Source organism: Copadichromis virginalis, linkage group LG12, assembly GCF_057382275.1.
Source record: "Copadichromis virginalis isolate Kocher_CV1m ecotype Utaka linkage group LG12, C_Virginalis_male_GT1.1, whole genome shotgun sequence".
Lineage (NCBI taxonomy): Eukaryota > Metazoa > Chordata > Actinopteri > Cichliformes > Cichlidae > Copadichromis > Copadichromis virginalis.
Genome location: NC_140629.1, coordinates 34047226 through 34066388, shown reverse-complemented (window position 1 = coordinate 34066388; position 19163 = coordinate 34047226). Strand labels below are relative to the sequence as shown.

Genomic DNA, 19163 nt, shown 5'->3' with positions numbered 1-19163 from the left:
TTGATTCAGTGTGGTTCAAAACCAAATGCCATCATCCTTGGCATAGCATGCAATCATTCCATACCCTTTTTTATGGTTGTCTTCGGGCTTTTTGCTTGGACCTGTCTTAGGTGAATCAAAACCATAGAAATTACAGGTTGCCCATGTGGAAGGATTTTTTTTCTCAAATTATGCTTACCCTCACTTACCACATTATACATTTGCCTGTGAAAATCTATAAATCAATTTAGTGTTTAAATTTCAAAACATAAATGATGTAAAAGTTTTGATTGCTTATTTAGAAGCTGCTAAAAATGTTGTAGCTTCTGTTTTACTGTAGAAAATTTAATGTTTGCAATATTAAGATTTAGAATATTCCAACCAGGTAATTATAGCTATTAATATGGCTGTAGATGGGTTTTTTCCATTGTAAAACTGTAAAAGATGCAAAGACACTAATACCTTAATAATTTTAAAAAGTAATTTGCTGGGGTTAGAGAGCTATGATTGTGCTTGTTAGTTGGAAGTAGGTGTCATCACCTGACAGTCTGTAGACAGAGTCTGACAAATACTCTAAACTTGGTGACACACAATTGAGTTTTACGGATTAAATTAGGCTTGTCTGTGGGATGATGATTGCAGGTTACACCTTGTTGCTCTGTTTGACTGGCCTCAGTCACCCAACCCTGTCATTAATATCTATAGTGCAGGCCCATTAGCTAGCTGGACTATCACCTGAGCAGGTCATAACAAATTTGAAGATGAAGCAAAATATTTTGCAAAATGCTGGTACCTTGCCTCCCTCTTCCCGCTCCTCCACATCCACTCACACATGCAGGGCCTTGGAGTGGGGGTATGTCACCAGGGTGCAGAGGAGGCTACCCCCCCCCCCCCCCCCCCGTCCCCTTCTGGCTGCCTCTGCCTCAATTTTATCCCACAACTTAGACATTCACATTATTCACACTCTCATTACACATACATATAGGATCTTGGAGGTGGGCACAATCACGGAGTCCAAATTACCATCAGGGTGTATACCTCACCCCTGACGTCGTTGCCCACCTCTCAATTTTAAATACACTTAGTCATTGAGGGCTAGCAGGAGGGACTATGCGCTTACCTGCTGCTCTCTGGCAGGTAGCTCCATGCCCTCCTGGGTTTTAATTGCACCTTAGAACACATATGCATCAACACTACAATGAGCGGGTGGAGGGAGGTTTGGAGTCTTCTCCCACCCCCATTCTCTGCGGCCTGCTGGAGCGGGAGGGCTAGTAGGAGGAGTTGGCCGTCCGACTGCGGTCTGGGGTGTGGGGCCTCCCTGCTGCTGCGGAGTCGGGGTGGTCTGCCTCTCCCCACCGCAGGGAAAAGGGTAACACCACCTGGGTCTGGGTGCAATTCCCCCCTCCAGGGGCAAGGGTACCTAGACCCGGTTTGTAGAGTACGCTTGGGGAGTGTGATTGTGTGTACAGCGTCTCTTTATGTCTGTCTCCACGTTGGTTGAGTGTGGAGTGAGTGCATATGAGAGCATGAGGGTGGGAATGGATGTTTGTGTCTGTGTGTGCCCGTATGTCTGTGTCTATATGTCAGGTTGGGTATCAGACGCCACCTCTCTGGGGACACCTCAGGCCCTCCAAGGTTTGGAGGCCTATCTCCACCCACCACCACTTCCCCTGCCGGTGGCGGACTCCCTCAGGTGTCGGTGTGTTGGTGGTTCTTTGTATCTGGGGGTGGGCGTCCGGGTACACACCGGCTCACTCCTTGGCGGCCGCTTGTCGGGGCCTGGGGCTCGCTCGGGCCCCTTTGGAGGTGGGGTGCCCCCGGCCTCTCGGCCTGGGGCTCGGTCACTCAGGCACAGCTGGGGGCCGGCGGAGCTCACGGGCGCGTCACTGCAACTCCCCCTGACTTCTGCTCCGCGGCTGCTGGGCGAGCCCTCATCTGGGACTCTCCTCAGCTCTTACTGGAACAGTGGCGCGGCTGCCCCTCTGTTGGTCTTCCATGGTCTCTTGTGTTCTGGGGGCCTCTGGATGTCTGGAGTTTTGATCTCCTCCATACCCACTTCACACCCTGGAGGACGGGGCTGTGGCCCCCCCACACTCCCTAGCAGATCATTACATGGAGAAACCTTTGGAATGCAAGCATGCTGATCCACACAGGTATGCACACATGGGTATTCACAGACGCGGACTAAAGCTTTCTTGGCTGCTGCCTCAAAGCACACTGTGCGCTGTCGTATCTTGCGTGCTGCACAATATCGTTTATTATTTAGTAAATATTGATATCTATGACTAGCTAGTTTATTGTGATGGTGCTTTGTTTTCTCTATTATTATGTTGCTCTTTGTTGTTTGCTGTCTCCTCTGTTTGTTTTTTTTGTTTTTTTTGTTTTTTTTCTCCATACAGGTGACCCAGGAGTTCTTTTTTTTTTTTTTCTCTCTCTTCCCCCCCCTTCTCACCGTCTCTTCTCCCCTTTGGTTTTCTTTCTTTCTCTCCCCCTCTTTCTCTCATTCATTCCCCCTGTCCTATTTATTAAAAAAAAAAAAAAAAATGACAAAGGATGAACTGAAGCTCTGCCATCACGTAATGTCGCATACTGCTGTTTCTGATGTCATTTAGCGAAAAAAAAAAAAAAAAAAAAAAAAAAAAATGCTGGTATCTTGATATGTAATTGAGTGGAAGATCATTTCAGGATACAGAAATCCATTAAACAAAACAAAACAATGAAAGGATAGCATTCTTGATTTAAGACCTATGACAGAGTTTTGACTTCTGCTGTTTGTAAACTGTCTAACAACATGAATCAAATATGGCTCAGTAAAGGAAAAATAACTTAAATCATAAATCTTATTAAGCAGGAATCCACATCTCTTGCAACAACAAGTAGGCTGACATAAGTGTTATTTGTTTTTGTTTTCTTTTGTATGAATTCCCATCCCTTTCTTCTTACCAAGCCATTGTTAGTCCATGCCCTTTTGGGCTACATAGTGAACTGTTTTCTGATCTGATGCCCCCAGCAGGATGCGATCATCTGTCTGTGCCTTGACCTTACTGTTATGGAACTTAAACATGCTTTGAACTTGAACAATTATTGCCAGGATTGAAAGAAGACTCATGTTACAGTCAAATGTTTTGCCCAAGCCATTGGTTCACCTTAAGCACCACTCCCACTCCACACTTTGTAATGATGTCACCTTACTTTATCCTTTGCTCCCATTATAGTTACAAGAGCTGCTGGAGGACTTTGTCAGTTGATCGATGCAGCTCTCCACCCTCAGGAGTTTCATACAAAAATATAAATGCTTCTGAGGCAAACCAAATAATCTTTTCAGTTCACATAATTGTAAAGTTAATTATATAAGACAACTGACAAAGCATATTAAAAGAGATAAAAGTGTCTAAGTAAAAGATAAAATGAAAGGATTTGCAAATGATAAAGGGCTTCATCAACAATCTACTAATGGTAATTTTGTGGAGAAACTGTTTTGGACTACAGCTGTTGTCTGTTTATCTGTTCCTGGACATCCTAACACTTCACAGCAAGAAAAACACAGGTGTAACTAATCCCATCAGTGAAAAGTTGTTTATTTCAGTTTTAAAGTGATGCAGTCATTTTAATACCATCTGTGCTTTCACTCTTGTGATGTTTTTGAAACTTCCCTAAAAGGCAATGGTGTTTTAAAGGAATTTGATCTGTGTTGTTTAGTGTCTGGAAAGTGCCAATTAAAAAAGAAAAACAAATACTTTTGAGAGGCACATTTTTCTAATTACTCTGGGCCATAAATTAAGTCACTTGTGACTTCAGACCACAAAGGTACAGTTATCAAGTCGTAGAGTTCTTGAATTAATCATAATTTGGAGACATTTTTAAAATGTGTTTTGTTTGAAGGGGTCTCAAGACAAAATGCTGTGTAAAAACATAGATGAATACAGTCCATCAAATAAAGATGCAATTAGTCTTAAGAGCTTTACAGAAGAAGCCAAATGGACTTTAGGTTTGCAAAAATGGTTTCACCTCTCATCCAAGAGGCTTCTTCATTTCTGAAGAAGGATGCAATTACTTTCATTTCACCAGTTACTTCACTAAGACCAAACATTATTATGAGCTCTAGAGACAGAGACCTCTTTTATTCTCTCTTAATATCTGCCATCAATCTTTCTCTCATTTTAATCAAAAGACCCATTATTAGCACATATTGCCTCTGTCTGTATACACATACAGGAAAGTGTACTTTTACTGACTCATACTGTACATACTCATACTGACACACAGCCCAAAGCCAGCGTACAAATTTTGTCCAAACTAAAAAGAGAATATCTAGGTTAGTGTGAGCCCTGGGGCTAATTCAAGTATTATTTTATGGTTGTATTTATATTTATTTATTAACATCACGTTCTCCTGGGGACCATGAGTAAGTCATTGTTGCTAAGGTGCGCGCAAACCCTGCAAACCGCTTCAGATTAATTGAATGTTTTGGATATAATTTGCATAAATCCAACATGTGCATGTTGGTGTTTGTTCAGTGAGTCAGCTTAGAGGAGGTGGCGCTGGTGGAGTCGTGCTTTTAAAATAATGAACTGATCCTGTGCAGGGCCTACGAGGGTTTTCAAAAAAATAGAGTTTGACCAAAATGATTGCCCAGGAGAAAAGGAATTACATAAACATGGACCTGCCACATTTAGACATGTTTTAATTGCAGGCACGTCATAGAAGATAAAATATACAACAGAAAGCTGCCATGACGCAGCTGTAAGGGTCATAAAATAGCACACTGGAGCTTAACTGTTTCTGAGATTAGGTAAGATTCAAAATATTTTTATACTGGTTATGGTAATACCAGTTCCTAAAAGGTTATATTTTGACATATGTCTGTGTTAATACTGAATCTTAACAGTTAAAGAAACAGATTTATTCTCTTTAGTTAAAATTTTAGAGCCTATACTTTATTAAACACCAAAATCAATATTAAATTACAACAAAGTTGAAAGTGCTGAAGATTTTTACTTCAAAAAACATAAATATCAAAACACAGTCTTCATTCTCTGGCACTGTCTGTATGTGTAGAAAAGAGTAATAAAAATCCTGTTATGTTTTCATCCACCTTAAAGTGGAACAAAGGTGTGTCTGTGTTTGATGTCAAAGTTCAATAACTCTGTTGTCTCGTGCTTTGTTGGCCTTGTTGACTGCATGCTTCCCTGTCCTTCTTTTTTTGTTCTCAATTCTTTTAATAGCCCATCTTTAACCTCTTTAATCCCTTTGCTTTTTTCATATCAGTTTTGTTTATTTGAACTGTAAATAGAAACCTTTACTTAAACTGTTGCAAAGGAAGATGCAATTTGTTCTCGCAAAAAACAAACAAAACGTGCTATAGCTTCCTGCCTGTTCAGTTTTTTTAAAGCCAGTGTGAGGTGAGTAGTTGTCAGATGTTCTGATTTAGTTTGTAGATAAAATATTTACATGGAAATATTTGATGTGGGATCCTCAGACAAACCGAATGTCTGACAAACATAAAAGTGCCATAAAGAAGTCAAGTACACTGATTTGCTGTTGCCTACACTGGCCAAAAAGCACCACAACTATGAAATGAATGTCTGTCTAGGTGTAAAATATTTACAAGGCCATTGCATTATAGGAGCAGTCACCCTACCCTCATAGCAGTCACAAATTTTGGTCCTAATTTTCCATTCCTCTGAATGTTATGTTATCCACTTGTAGAAATGTGCATATACTACCTGAGCTCTCACACATATTTTCTGATACTTTAATAAGTTTTTATTACCGTATTGAGATCAGATTTTCTGTGTATATTTTTCCTCATTAAGGGGAAAATTAACTATTGAACTCTAGATTATCTATGCAGATATTTCACAGTATGGCATAGTTATCGTTTAAAACTATCAAGATAACAGTGGTGAATGCAGCTGTCAGATAAAAAAAAACAACTGAAAATCCTGTGCTGCAGTTTACATTTAGAAATATGTTTTATTCTGTTGGGAATTAAAAATAAAAACAGAACTTCTAACTCTTGCTTGGATTTTTTTTAAAGCAGCTGGGGTGGTTCTTTACTTTTTTGGTGCAAACTTTAGAATTGTTCAGTTAGGATTGAATAAGTTTAAAACCAGAAATCTGTTCAGAACAAAACCTATTCCAATGAAAATGGTGGTCTCACCACCTTCCATATATTTCTGAGAGAGAGGCAACATTTTAAATTGCCAATTAAATGCATTAAATTGCTGTTCTTGTTTTCATTAATACAGCTTCAATACTGAGCTTTTGTAGTTAAATGCTTTCTTCTCCTGCTCGTCATCTCTACTTCTTTCTTTGTTGTGTGTGTGGTTGTAACCTGTTGATCCTACAGCTCCCAGCCAGACGTGCCCACAGATAAACCTCCTGCTCTTCACCTTTTACTTTCTCTTATGTGCAAAATTGGCTGTGAGGGACTGTTGAATAATTTAGCAGCCTGGTGATGGGGCTCTGTGACACTGCTCTTAGTGTGTTTACTTGTTTCAGTGTGTGTGTGTGTGTGTGTGTGTGTGTGTCTGTGTGTGTCTATGTGTGTCTGTGTTTGTATTTATTTAGGGAGGAGGGGTTTGGAAAAAGACAGTGTGTGAGAGAGACTGTGAGTTTGGGGGGGAAAAAAACAAGACAGTAGACCACACACACTATTGACAGGGTTGGAAGAAAATGTTCAGCTGAAAAGGCACTAGCACAGATAGTTGCCAGAGAGGATGAATGGCTTTAATGAGAAAACTCCAGGCTTTGCTCTAGAGGGACAGACACACAGACCGACCCCTCTGTATTCATGGGATTTCTCTGAAAAAGCTTTCACAGTGAATGAAGGATGGTCTTTGTGCAGCAGAATGAGTGTGACCAGTGCTGTGCGTATGTTTGTGTGCCTGCATATGTGTGAGTATGCCTAGCTTTCATTACCATTTTCAGACAAGTGCACATGTGTCCAACGCACAAGGTATGCTGGTGATGCATTAATTGGGGGATGTTTTAGATACCACACAGGTCGGCTACTTCATTACCTCAGTACAAATGAAAATCACTCGTATAGAGAGGCTTGGGTACTGTGAATTTGCTTTACAAGACTCCAAATTAGGATAAAATACTTTTGTAGCTTCTTGGATGGAAAAATGTTTCAAAGCAACTCAGAATAATCTCCTCTGAACTTTTAGGTCTTGGAAAGAACATTTCAAAGATGATCCTTGTATATGCTGAGACTTATGTTAGATTGTCTGTGTGATTTGATTTTGCTGGCTTTATCTTTCACTGTGCCGAGATGGATAGAAGCAGTTTTTCCAGTGCAAACAATCAGAAGTAATGACTTTATTTTTAGCAAACCAACATTTCTATCTTCACAGAACTCTTTTTGTCCTGCATTTACTTTTTTATTCCAATACACATTGTCAAACAGAAATTAAACCTTTTTTAAATTTAAGATTTAAATTTACATGGAATTAAATGCAAAATGTTTCTATCTGAAAATCTTTTTATTTTTCATTCAGTTACTTTAGAAATGAATTAACTGTTTGTTTATTGAAATTTTCAATACATTTTCATCACTACTCTCTCCACGTCTTAGATTAGATTAAGTTTTTAGGCCTCTCAAGTCTAAGAGGCCCAAAGCCAAAGATATAATAGGCCTCCAAATCATTCTCATGTGTGAAGGCTTTTATGTGTCTTGGTTGTGCTTGTTCCATTCTCATTACATAACACTCTGTAGGTCTACATAATTGAAAATGGCTTTTCTACATCAATGTGGAGATTAAAATTGCCATTGACCTACAAAGCTGTAAGACACAAAAGGGCCGTCCTCCTCTGCTTTGTCACAAGTGTGCATTGTGTAACTTGGGACTATTGAGAGCCGTTCTACTGTAATAGACATTGCGAGTAACATTAGGGCCATTGTTGCTGGAGGTGCCCCTGAATCTGAATTTTTAAAATTATTGAAATTGCAATAATTGCAGGCTTATATAAAGTACAATATGCCTCTTTCAGAGGCAGGATTTCAACTTCAGTATTGTGTAAGAGCATAAACATAAATGAAGCAATGGAATAAATTTCATAGCATTCGTTGCTAGTAGATAACTAAAGTCTTAGGTTCTGTTCTGACCAATTCTGCTTAAATAGAGGGACTGGGTAACACTATGGTAATATTGGATGAACCAGGACCTTATTTTGGTTACAGTGAATTGGCATGTCTTGGCACTTTATGGTTGATTACAGTAACTTAATCACCCCTTTCGGGATGTACTTCACAGTAGCTGCAGCAATGTGCTGGTAACATTATCTCTTATACACTAGACTCACTCAAAACACTGGACCCACGTCACACACAATTTACACATACTTGCGCTTTGACCTTTTGGAAGATATGGGTATCAGCCTTCAATTTCACTTCAATAAGAGTACAGCACAGAGTGACGCTTTGAAGCATTGTCTTTCAGGGACTTTCATGGCTGTTTTGAAAATGCATTTTAACAGTGAATATCTTTTAAAGGCTGAAAGAATTTAAGATTATCAACATGTGTTAATGACAGTAGTGACCGGGAACATTTGGGTGGCATTATTTTACAATTAGAGATTTATTCAAAGTTTTCTGTCTTGAATGATCAAAAAAGCTGTCTGGAGACACAGTATTGCGCACTTTATACACCACCATTAGTGACCCAGTGACATTATCTTCTGTCTAAATGCTGGTTCTTAAACCTGTTTTTGTTATGTATTCTGGCAGTGTATTTGCAAGAACAAACGTTTTTGAATCCTTTACCATTTGGAATAACCAGTTTTTGGCATTGATTACTAACAAAATATAGTGAACCCAAGCTGTTTTGATGAGAAATCATCTTTGTAAAATATGGGTTTGGCTTATTTATTGGATGACTTGATTGACAAGCTCTCTTCAGGTCATGGCACAGCGGCCATTGGTAAACAAGACATTTGTCTCTCTTGTGCTCTCTTTTTCTTTAAATCATCGTGTTGTTCATTTGCTTTTGAGTTTTGGGTAATTGTCTTGCATCACTCACCCTCTCTGACGTTTTAGGGTCATGGACTGCTCCCCTGACATTTTTTTTTTTTTGTAAAATTTCTTGATTCAGATTTGAATTAAAAGTTTCTTCAGTTATTGCAAAGCATCCAGGCCCTGGGGTAGCAAGCCATGATATTGGCCTCCACTATGTTTCACAGCTGGAATACAGTTTTGTTGTTGAGCGGTGCCTTTTTGCCCCCCTCTAAATAGTTTAAATCATGTGACTGCAGAATATCATCCACAAGTGTTGTGGAACATCCAGCTGATATTATTTGGAGTATACTTTAAAAATGTTTTCATCTTGCGCTTCTGTTAACACCATTCTTATTTAGTGTTTGTGTTACAGGGAACATGAATCCTTTGTTTTTTGTTGGGTTTTTTGTGAGGGTTTTTGGCCAGTCAAATCAAGACTTCTGCAGATGTTTTTTCCCCTATCCTTGCATCCTTATTTTACATTATGTGAATTTTCAGGGTAATCAGTGGTAGGAAGCATAACAACACTTCTTCTTCTTTTTCCCCTCCCCCTCACACAGTAGTAAACAGACAATCTTACCTAGAGCTGACAAATGCCACGGAGCCTTTTCTAGCTCTATGCATGATTTTTAAAATGCTTCCTGTGAAAGTTATGGCGATCCAGACATAGTTTTTTATAGAGTGGGGACTTAGTTTTTTCCCTTTTTTCTTTAAGGATGTGATTACTGACCAAAAGTCTTCCACATTTTTTTTTTTTCCATTCACACAATGGAAACCCCCCCCAAAACAAACAAAAAACCCCCCCCATTCTGCTGATAAAGCTGCCGATTACATTTGTTGTCTCTGCATTAGTTTAAGTCACGATCGTAGGCACACTAGCTCATCTCTAATCTGTACTTCATCCCCACGGTGCTTAAGCGAGATAGAAATGTAGAGGTCCATCAAAGTAATCTGTGCAGAGTTCATCATAAGTCATCTAAAGCACAAATAAAGTACCCACTGTAAGGTTCTGAGCTGTTGTTGCTTTAAGGCAACAAGAGCGAATCACTTCAAATAAACTAATGAGTAAGAATTGGCCCAGGGTTTAGGTCGGTGGATGGGCCACTTATTTGTCTAGTATTTGTCCCTCAATCCACCAACGCCTACATTTATGTTGGCATTAGGCTTAAAACTAATCTGAGAAGGTAACAGTCTTGTGTGCGTTTGTGCGTTTGTATGCATGCATGTCTCAGTAGTGCCACTAAGCTCTTGAGATGAGAGCTGCCCTGAAGTCTCCAAATCCTGCTTTACAGCATAAACTATGTATGTGTATGTGTGTATTCTTCACTGTGTGAAAATGAGTCACTGCTATAAAAATCCACACCATGCCACCCTGGCAGAATAATCAGAACATAATGTTTAGTTTCTTTCTATCTCGCTGGATTAGTTTATTTTCATCCGGGAAGAATTTTTCGTGTTGTTGAAATAGCCTCGCATTTTGGTTGCCTCGGCTTTAAATAAAGCGGTGTGTCACTATGGGACATGATTTTAAGCACAACTCCAAAATGACTCATCAAAAACCCACCTCAGTCATCCTCAGCCACACTGGGAGTCATTGATTACATTTGTAAACTCTGAGTATTAGTGTCATTCATTTAAATTTAGGAAAATCAACACTCAAAAAAGAAGGATGAACTATCAAACTAGCCTAACTGGTTTTTAGTGCTCCAATTATGCACATAATTCAAAAGTTGGCTACTGACACCATTTCTCGTGCTTTCAGTTCTTAGATTGCACAAAATTCCCCAGGTTTTCATGAAGGAAGTGATGTCATTGTTTATAACGTCTACAATCAGTTTTGTGACATTTTGTTTTTACATCTAAAAACTGAAACTAAAAGGGGATTAAAGTTGGACAAAGTCCATGTTTGACACCCTGACATCTCACTTGATGAATTGTTTGGCCAATCCCCTTGAAAGCAGTTTTTCTTTTTTTGTTTTCTTTTTTATTTTTTTCAACCAAAAATAAGAAATGCAATGTTAGGCGGTTGAAGCAGTTTTTGTTGGCCAAGTTGTGTCTTGGAAATTGACAACATGTGACTCAAGATTTCTGATTCATATCACAGTGTGTCATAACAGGAGGAACAGAAAGTAAGAGATGGATTTCAGGATTTTGATTTCTAGGCAATACACTAATGAAGTTTATGAAAGAATGTTAACATAGAATGTCAGAGATGCTGTTATGCATGTTTTCCAGAGCATACGTTACCTTAATTCTTCTGAACTTGGAATAAGAAGTAATTTGATTAGTATTTCACTCATTTATGTTTGTACAGGTGAGCATGGACTAGTTAAGAGCCTTAAAATCAGAAACTTTTCACATGGGCTGTCACACTCTTTAACTTATCTTCTACAAACCCACAATATCCCTAACCCTTTTTTTTTTTTAAACTTTACTGTTTAAGTGATTACCACATGCTCTGTGCCTTAGTCTCAGCCATTTTTCTGGTTTTTTTTTTTTTTCCTTTGTTAAAGCACATTTCATCATGTCATGCTGCAGCTGGCCCGCTAACCTTTATAACCTTCTCTTTTCCTCCAACACCACGACTCACATGTATGCACATCCACTGAATGCTCTGAAACATTTGGTTAGCATTGCAGCAGTATGCTTCTCAGCCACCAGGCCAGGAGACATTCCAGTTTAACTTTCATTTTTTTAAATTTAATATGACCTCTTTTCTGTTTCATTCACATAAAATGTGTAAAGGACCAGTATTTACAAAATTGCCTTAAGACTCGATTATGTTCGCTTGTGACAACAGGGTTTATCTATTGTAACTCATTCTGCTGATTTATTCTTCATTTTTGTACTGTACATAAAATATTCATGTTTTTTTTTTTTTTATTCAAATGAAGTATCTTTACAGTCTGCATGCATTTTCTGTGTTTATACCTCTAACCCTTAATCCATTAACTAATTGCTCAGTTAACAGATAATTAATCAGCAATCCAATTTGATAAAAGATTGTTTCAATGAAATTATTACAATTTGTACAGCCATGTCACATAATTAACTGAACAAGATTTTGACTCATTTCAAAGTAGTGTATTTTAAAAGCCCTTATATAGCTCACACAGTACAGTACATCAGTATAAAATGTATTATTTTATTTCAAAGTGAAGACAATCGAAACCTCTTTAAAACACTCACAATGCTGCCTTTATGTTCTTATCAGTCCATCAAATAAAACTGACCTCGTCAAGAACTCGAAGACTCAAATAAAAGATGCAAATAAACCTGTACTGTTATACTTATTCCCACTACATAGACTGTACATATTTTTCTTTTCATTGTTGCTTGGTCATAAATGCCAGGCAGGGTGGAGTAAGCGAGGAGGAGGAGAAGTGCAGCCACAACTTTCCCAGAGGCTCATGCAAGCGTCAGTTGTGTTATAAATCATTCAGGGACACTCAGAAGGGGCACAATACATTTTTATCTCTCTTCTCTCATCTCTGAATCCCCTCTCCCTGTTTTATTATTGAATGTGGTTCCTTTGAGCGTCCAATCTGCCACTCGGCACCATCAAAAAGAGAAAGGAGGAAGTAGTGGGGGTTAACCAATAAGACACAGAGAGAGAGAGAGAAGGGTAAAAATGGCTGTAATGTGGGAGGCAGAGGAGATGAGGAAAGGACTCATTCCAGTTTGATTAGACACAGGAATTCGGTTGCTCAAACAAAAAGGTCACAGTGTCATTTGTGTCCTAAATAACAGATCTACTGTAAATCTTGATTGTCCGAGACAACAATTGATTTTTATTGTGTGCCTGTCTCAAAACGATTATGTAGTTGTGGGTGAGGTTGGATTCACTGGTAGTTGATGCTGTTCCACCTGCTTGTCAGAACGAAATAAAGCCCAGTAGCTGACAGCGCTCTGCTGTCAGAACAACTCTCTCAGATTTGATGTGTATGTGTGAATCGACTATATGTGTAATACTGTGTGTGTACGTGGATGAAAACAAAATATTATGCTTGCTTGTGGGTGTGCTTGCAAAAGCTTGTGTCCATAAGCACTGTATGTAGTGTCCTTGAACTCATGTATTTGAAAGAAGATGCATTTGTCTGCAAAATAGGAAGCACTTCTTCATATAAAATGCTCGGATATCTAGCCTGAGATGTTGTCAGCTGACTGTAGTCTGGCATAGACCTCGAGCTCCCTGTGAAAATGGCCAAGTGGGTGTAGAAAATCACTCAACACGAACATGGTTTTTGTATCTGTCGTTCTGCATAAAGGTAGACTGTGGATCCATGAAGATGGTGCCTGTATTTTTACTGCTGCACTGAATAAAGTTATACCAATGAGCATTTTAAGGCAAAAAACATCTCAAGCCCGCCTTTTTGAGAAAATGTACACAGATTACATTTCCGCTAAATTTTCTGTTTTTGTTATGGAAATTACATTGCCATCTTTCCCGAAACTGAGAACATAATAAGTATCTATCACTACAAAGATTTTCATTGGCTGTTGAGTCATTTCACCATCTGCTGTTATCAGATGTGTCATGCTATTTGTTTCAGTTCCAGAGTCCACCTATGGCATGGTTACAGTTATAATTTAGTGTATCTCATATATATGCTGTTGACCTGATGAATCAATCAATCGAAATTAAATTTTTACATGACACTTTTGATTATTTACGCTCAGTGATGATTTAGTGACCTTTGTTACCGTACACTCTGTGAGCACTACACCTATGGCTGTAAAGAATTCCTTATGGTTCTTACTGGTAAATATTACTTTCCTCCTTTCTTGTTTTATGAGCCAATGAACAACCCTTTGGTACTCTAGAGTAAGGAAGATGATATAAAATGTAGTTCAGATGCTTGTTGAGACTGTAAAATGTTGTGAAATGGGGAAAAAATACTAAATGGTTGACAAAGTAGGCACTTTCAGAGTGAAGCTAATGATACGAGATCAAATTGATAATCATAGTGTCTAAAATATCCCACCCAAAATTTTATTTGTTTGTTTTTGCCTCTTTTTTTTTTTTTTTTTTTTTTTTTTTTTTTTTTTAAACCCCAGGAGCAGTATTCCACCAGTCATGAGGGCATCTGAAAAAATGCAACACTGGATTTAAACCGAGAAGAGAGAGGGAAGACAGGCTAGTCCTACATACCCCTCAACACATTTCTACAGGTAGGTTATGTATTTGACTCTCTGAGGCTGTTTGATGTATTGTTTTTGCATATTATGACAATCTGTCTATGAGCAGTTTTTTATTTTTTGTTTTATTTTATTTTTAATACAATGAATTCATTTGTGTGTCAGAAATCCCCTTCATGTTACAGTTAAGACAGATGACACAGGGATCAGCCAAGTGCAAACTGGGTCAATATTGAAAGCTTCTGCCCTGCTGGCTCTCTGATGTACTTAACAGCCAATCACCTCTCTTTCACACTGATTTGCAAGAATTTTTCCTCAGGTTGTGACATGAAAAAAACTTTCTTGCCTGGACCAGTTTTGAAGTTAACAGCAGTTTAAATTAAAATGAAAGTTCATGTTATGTCACAGCTACATCACTGTTCTTTTTTTCTATAGTCATGGTGATTGTGTTTTTGAAGTGACTCTGATTAAGTACTGCAGTTGAATTTGGTGGACAAGGGTTGCATTAAAAGGAACGTTTTTGTTTGGTTTACTTTGTTATACCACAGTTGTTTTCAGTTTTCCATAGAAAGTAATTTTGCTCGGGCACCACTAAGCTGTAGCGATTGAAGAACTTGAGGTTTGTCTGTGGTTTGCAGTCTTTTATGAATTAGGCAAAAATGTAAATCCTTCTGCCAACTTGTCATCTTTACACAGAGAGCCCACAGCCATCATTGGAATCGGTGAAAAGGAAAGCGCGCGCGTGTGTGAGTGAGTGTACATTCTGTTCCGTAGGCAAAACTTGCTGCTGAGTCACACCCTGATTGGGGAGGAAAAAAGCTTGTGGGGATTGGGTGTGGTAGAGAGGAATGATTTTGGTTACAGAACGCCTCTCTAGGCAAGGATAAAGACTTATTTGAAATGTCTCAACTTCCCCTCACTGTCAGTCTTGTGAGCTCAAGGGCAAAGAATCTGTTAAGTTCACACTTTAGAGAGCTGCTTCACAATCAGGTCCATAAGACAGGTCACAAATACTGCTTAAAAATGTAACTGGCAAGGTGTCGAGGATGAAACTGAGTGAACTTTTGACTTTAGCTGCAAATGTTTCATGTCTTCACTTTCTTCATAGGAAAACAGGGGCTCACATAGCCTGAAGTGATTCTGCCACCTGATTAAATGTTAATGCCCTTAGCAGCTTTGTGTCATGGCTTCATATGAGAATGGAAATCTATCGGTCAAAGAAATGAAAGTGTTTTTTGTGTTTATTTTATATAATATGCCTAACTCTTCATGCTTCCTGCATACGTCCTCGTGAGTGTGGCTACCATTTGAAAGAAGATGAATTAACTGTGAACAGAGACAGACTGCAACAATAATTTAGGCCTCGAATTTCACTCCATTCCAGGCCACTCTGTTCACCAAACCAACAGACTGCTAATCTTGCATGATAACCCCATGTGTCAGAATATTAGATTCTGTTTGACTGAATATCATGCCCATAATAAATTTAATTTGATGGGTTATTTGTAGTACACAGATAAGAGCTACAAACTGCAAAATCTGTCCTTAAAAACAAACAAAAAAATAACCCTTGAGCTTAAACTGAAAGCTCCAATAATCAAATCACTTTTATTGTCACTTTTATTGTCACATCACATGTGCAGGTACATTGGTACAGTACACGTGAGTGAAATTTTTGTGTGCGAGCTTCACAAGCAACAGAGTTGTGCAAAATACAATAATGTAAACAAGCAAAATACAAGAATGGCTACATCTGAAACTAATAAATATATGTACAATATATAATAGTATATGCATTTCTGGATGTGTATACTAAATATTTTTCTGTGTGTGTGTGTGTGTGTGTGTGTGTGTGTGTGTGTGTGTGTGTGTGTGTGTGTGTGTGTACACATATTTTACAAATTAAATAGAGTAAACAATAAATAAAATATATAAAAATATACAGAGTTGAGACATGTGCAAAATACTGATATACCTGTTTTTGACAGTCCTGACACCTATTTCTTCAAATACATTATCTATCCTTTTTATTATTGCTCTCTCCACCAATCCTTTATTATGTAATGGTGGGTGATTTGTCTAATATTATGCATATAGAAGCAGGTAGACTTTGCTTCCTTTGATGAGAGAAGGGTGCAGGTTGCATGTGTGCATCTTTGTGGAGTCTACAAAATTGCAGAAAGATAATGCTCTTAATAGTTGATGGTGGCAGTTTGCTTGATGCTTGCATTTGGAGTTTTATCTACTTGTTCCTGATTTTAATATCATTGCTCAACCTCAGGACAGGTCAAAATGACCCTCAGGCTTGTGCTTCAGTGGGGACTCCACCACTGCCTGTGAGTGCTTTAGAGTCATCAGTTCACTACATCTGCCTGAACTCAGTGGCCAGGCAGCAGTCTGGAGAATTACCATTCAAATTAAGCTATTATACTATTGAGGTTGTGCCAAATATATGTAGTCTATCCTTAATAAATGGCCATTTGTGTTGATTCAGAACATACACTTCACAGACTTTCCACAATAAGAAAGAGTGTTATCACATCTGTAGCTTTAATTTGGCTTGTTGTCATCACTATACAACCTTGGATTGTGCATTTAAGTAGGCTTTTATATTATTCATACAATAACAAGGTTGACCCATTTTATGCCATGCAGAGGCATAACACACACACATACATGCACATGTCACACACACAAATGCCGTATCCTCCAAGGACCTTCTCCTACTCCAGTGAGATGTGAGGCTCTATCTGCGCACACTACTACACTAATACACACTACTAAGGCTCTAAGCCCGCTTTCTATAATGTCATGATAGGAGTTGAGAGAACTGGATTATTACGTAATTCTTATTCTTGCACTCTCACACACATACCCACCATAGGACTAGCCTCAGTGTACAGTTTGGTGGATTTTCTGCTTCTTTTTTTTTTCCCCGTTTCTGATTAGAGCTGGTGATTTGAATCCCAGTAAGAATTCCCACAGTCTGTCTAATTCCTGTTCCTGTCTAAAGCTGGGAGGAGGGCCAGTAAGCTGCTAAACCCCCCTGGCTATACAGAAACATATGGGCAATTGTGTGCTCTCATTGATGTATTGGTGCAGATACATGCTTGTGTACAGTACCCTGTTTATCCATGTGTAAACATAAACATACATACATTAGTGCATACCTGCATTTGTGATGTAAATGTACACAAACAACCTCAGAAGCATGTACTTCATTTGTGCACACATGACTTTAGATAGACGTGAACCTACTGTAAATGACTGCATGCAAAGAAAATGTTCTTCTTTCTCCAAGCTTGTCTTTTTCAGGCAATTATTGATACTGTCATTTATTGATTATTATTGATATGGTCTTAGAAACCTTTTTAATAACTCCTGTACAATACAGTGGGTTTCAGAATTAGTTTACTCACCTTTTGCACAGAAGACACTCAATATTTCTGTGAAGCTGTCGTCTGTTTTCATTTATCAATAATATCAATTATACAAAATAGGGCTGCTCGATTATGGCAAAAATGATAATCACGATTATTTTCACTGAAATTGAGATCGCGATTATTTGACGATATTTATTTAACCCTTTAAGACCTACTATAGAACCAAGTCCGCCAGAGCTTATATTATTTTTTTACATGTTGTAGTGCCATTTGTGGGAGCATTTCAAGTTGCTAAATAACTGTTATAGCCCATATTTTAATAATATGTATGCATTAAGTCCATAGTAACTACATTAATTGCAAAAAAGTGCAATAAACTACAAAAAAATTGAAAATCGTTTTTGTTTTGTTTTTTTACATATATTTCTACTTGGAGAAATTTAAGAGGCTTATCCTTCAAAACTTTAAATACAAAAAAGTTGCAAAAAATAGTTTACAACAACAGGAAATTTATTTTGAGTGTCTTCATAGTTTTATTTTGGAGATACACCAATTTTTATATACTGCAGGAAAAACAAAAAAACAATCCTATGATGCAAATTTGCAAAGAAAACAGCAGGTGCATCAAAATAAACTATTTCCAGCTGTGCAATTCGAGTTCTAAGCATCCCAGAAACTATTCAGAAAAGTCAAACATGACCAGTAGAGGTTTTTAAGGTCTACAAGTAAAAAACTACATTTCCGCGAAAATGACGTCACTTCCGGTTTCGGCCAGGAAATGGCGGACATGACACAGTTCGCGCTGACATCTGTTTCACTGTGGGAAGTGTTATGAACAGCTGATCGGATCGGCAAAGCGTGTTTCTGGAATATTATGTTTTTGTTCCTGCAAGCGCTTTTTATGCAATTTTTGCAAAGCTATATGTGGAAGGAAACCGTGACCGAGGACAAGCTGATGGCATAAGTTGTAAGTACAACTCCTCCGGTTTCATATGCAAAACAAATTATTGCGCTAGCTTACGTGGTTCAGATTCTACAGGGATTTAAAAGTAGTTACACAAAACGGAGCGTGCTGCTCTGACCGGATTTAAAGGGTTAACAATGACTTTAAAAAATAATATAAAATAGTGTGCAACACCACTGAAGTTTTTTTTTTTTTTTTTTTTTTTTTTTTTTTTACCTCTCTTTTCAACCAACGGCAGTCACTCTCCTCTCCAAATAACTTCTGCTTAGCTTTCCGAGCTTCCCTCGGGTCCTCTTAATCAGCGGTCTCCAACCTTTTTTGCGCCACGGACCGGTTTATGCCCGACAATATGAGGGAGGGGCTAATAATCGGCTCAGTTATTTTTAATGATCGTTGAAAGCCCAGATCGTAATCGTGATTAAAATTCGATTAATTGAGCAGCCCTAATACAAAACAATTCTGTTTCCTCTTTTCTCTCTTATCTGTCTATGTGGTAGCCCAGTTAATTCTTATGCCCTTGCACAGTCTATTATTCAGGTATTGTTTAAAAGAATATAATCATTTAAAAAATAATGAATACAAATCCTGTATTGAAAACCTTTCTAAATGTTCAATTTGAACAGTATTGGTATGATTGGCTTTCTGAACCATTTTATGATATATAGCTTATTTACATTGCGGTGTCCCATTTAAATAC

The 19163-nt window shown here is 38.3% G+C and overlaps 1 protein-coding gene across 5 annotated transcripts in view; it reads left to right on the top strand.

Moving 5' to 3' along the window:
* Positions 1-19163, top strand: part of taok3a (TAO kinase 3a) — a 66555-nt gene that overhangs the window by 12290 nt on the left and 35102 nt on the right. For 3 of the 5 annotated variants that reach the window (XM_085476202.1, XM_085476203.1, XM_085476204.1), the window contains exon 2: positions 14039-14152. The exons of 1 other annotated variant lie outside the window; for it this stretch is intronic. The gene's annotated coding sequence lies outside the window, so the exon portion shown is untranslated. Of the gene's footprint in view, positions 1-14038; positions 14153-14815; positions 14864-19163 lie in introns of all 5 variants that reach the window. One more of the 5 variants, XM_085476205.1, reaches the window with a different exon arrangement.